This window comes from Poecilia formosa, unplaced genomic scaffold, assembly GCF_000485575.1.
Source record: "Poecilia formosa unplaced genomic scaffold, Poecilia_formosa-5.1.2 Scaffold328, whole genome shotgun sequence".
NCBI classification, from domain to species: Eukaryota; Metazoa; Chordata; class Actinopteri; order Cyprinodontiformes; family Poeciliidae; genus Poecilia; species Poecilia formosa.
The window spans coordinates 695,287-698,385 of NW_006800267.1; positions in this window are offsets into that span (position 1 = coordinate 695,287).

Here is a 3,099-nt window from a genome sequence, read left to right on the forward strand (position 1 = left end):
CTAATTGTCAGTAATATAATAGCGCTGCATAACTCATAAAATATGGCGACATGTAAAATCAGCAGCGCTTCGCTTTCACAGACGGTGGGGACTTCGTCCAACTTTTAGCGTCACTTGGAAGGAAAGCTTAAAGAAAGGTAAGATCTGTGGACGTGATGCTAGCAAAGCTAGCTGTACTGACTGAGACACATTGCATCTGCGATGAAAAAAAGTTGTCACTTATGCGCTGAGTGTTGACTCAGCGGAGGTGTTGACTGAGATGTCGCACACATGGGACAACGCTGTGACCAAAGTCTGCGTTGATATAACATTCAGGAACGATCCGATTCTTCTGGACGGATCTTTACTGATTAAATTTATTTCAGCTCTAAGTATTCAATATCTCTCCCACAAGACTAACAATGTGGATCTTTCAGATAAATTTGAGAAGCAATTTTGATAGGTAAAACTTAATATTTTGTGTGTCACATAGCGCGGGGTGCTGGTCTTGACTTGGTCTCGGGTTCAGTGATCTTGACTACAACTCTGCTACTGGCTCCTTGGTTGCATGTTCTCCCTCACCCACCTTCTTTCCATCCCCTTTCTGTTGGATTTCTTTAAAAATAAATGCCAGTAGTGGCAAAAAAAGTGAAGTTCATGCTATGTTAGGACAGGAGACAAGATGTTTCCATCCCTGAAATTATGATGCATAGAATCACATATCTAAGTCTAAACTATGTTACAGAGAGTAAACATAATAAAAACATGCTTTATCTGTGGCATTGTTCATTAAAATGACACATTTCTAATGTATTACAATTTAATACGATCGGTTCACTTAATATTAGCGATTAGGTAATGCATTCAGCAAGTACTTTTACTTTTAATACTTAAGTATTTTTAAAAGCCAGTACTTTTTTACTTTTACTTAAGTACAAATGTTAATGTGGTAGTTTTACTTTTACTTAAGTACAAATGTTAATGTGGTAGTTTTACTTTTACTTGAGTACGTTTTTGCCTGTGTATTTGTACTTTTACTTAAGTACAATTTTTGAGTACTTTCTCCACCACTGTTAACTGGGATCAATTAGTTTATGACTGAATGGAAATGTTTGAAAGTGCTTTAAGACATTTATTGTGAAATGTTGCTCAACTTCTGACTTTAGCTGATAAATTGAATTACTGAATGTCTTCGGACATTTCTGGTGCTCACCATGTTTATATTATTGTTTACTCAGCAGTTAATTGAAAGGATTTGTGTGAGCGTATTTATGCCCATGATGTCCATATGAGGGCAGTAGCGTAACACTACTACAGCATGGTGTCTCTCCTCATGCTGCTGTCTGGCTGCTGAAGCTCACAGCAAGGTTGTAGAGGACCTGAACCCAGCAGACCTATGGATTGTGTTCATTATGAACACTTATTAACACAGGGAGGCACAAAAGCCAGGTCAGTGTTGTGAGTGTGTGCCGGTGTGTGTTAAAAATGCTCATGTAATTACCCAGTAGGACATTTCTCTGCTTAGTGGTGTTGGCAGAGAACACACTGCTGCAGTTGATCCGTATCTCTGTCCACCTTCCACCACCTTTCTGTCCTCTCTGTCCTCCTTGCTGATGCTTCTACTGCAGTCTGCCAGTTCACATGATGAGACTTGCATTTTATGTTTCATGTCAATCTTCTCTAGCAGTATCTATTGTAGGCGTTACAAGGTGCAGAAGAAAATCTCATCACAGTTTAAATGTTTAACAACTAGTAGTGAGGAAGACAAACATTGGTATTTTTGCATACTGAAACAGATTTTGTGGGATATGTGTGTGTGTTTTATTTTGTATAGCCAACAGCAGCTCAGAAGCGTTATTCTGTGTTTTTTTCTATGAATGCTTGGTGGTTGGCTCAGTGCTATGATTAGTATTTTTTTTTCTTTTTTTCCAAATCTTTCACTCTTCCATCCATTTCCTACACATCTATTCTGACAGGTCACAGGGGGCCGGTGCCATCTTCAGATGGCATTGGGTGGAAAGTGTGGTACACCTTGGACATATCGACAGGATTAACACATTAACACACGACATGCACACACTCACATCTGAGGGTCATTTAGAGCAGAGGTTCCCAAACTGGCAATTTGATACAGAAGAAGAAAAAGTTTGGGAATCACTGATTTAGAGTGACCAGAAATCTGCATGTGTTTGGACTTTTGGGAAGAGGGTGGAGAGAATCCATACACAGGGAGAACTGGTAAATCAGAATCTGGTTCAAGACAGCAGTACTAACTCTATACACTCTACTGGCAGCAGCAGCAGCCCAGTGAAAACAACTGGATTTCAATATCAGCAGTAACTGCAGTTAATGTAGAGTCTACATCCTCCAGCAGCAAAACTACAGAAACAGTTCTGGATAACCTGGATACCGGTCTGACTATAAGCTTTATCTGTTGGCGATGTTTTAAGCTTTAAAAGAAGACATGGTGTCTAACTGCTGGGAACTCTGAGAACCTTGAGGAAATGATTCATATGCAAAATCAGCATTTTAATGGAGCCATTAAATCAGTCAATCATTCAAATTTATTTCTACAAGACATTTCAGCAACAAGGCAGTTAAAACAGGTAAAAACACAAAAATAAAAAGTCATATAAACATCATGAAGTCAAAAATCGAGAAACCAGTAACAAATATAACATTTTGTCATGTGTCATCAATACACATCAAACATGTTGGTCAGTGTTCTATTTTTATGGTTCAAATGCAGCTCTCAACAGGTGGAATTTTAGAATTAATTTAAAGGAACTTTAAACAAAATGGACAAAATTATCTTTCTTTTTCATCCAAAATGTCACCCATCTATGAGACAGTAGTTTAGCAGAGGAATAAAGCAGCAGGGTGAAATCTAGCTTTCATGGTACGTAGAAAACTTCTACCATCAATTATTTCATTTCATAACTCTTAATGGCAATAAAGCATTGTAACTTAGCTCTTAGTCCTTTGAATATGTTAAAATATGTGGCAAAACTATGAAAAAGAAAAGTAGAATTCATTTGGAAGTCACAGAAACATTGTTTTTTTTTGCCTCTGTTGGGATTGTTTTGGCTCAGTAAACACAGACTTCAATTCACATGTGGA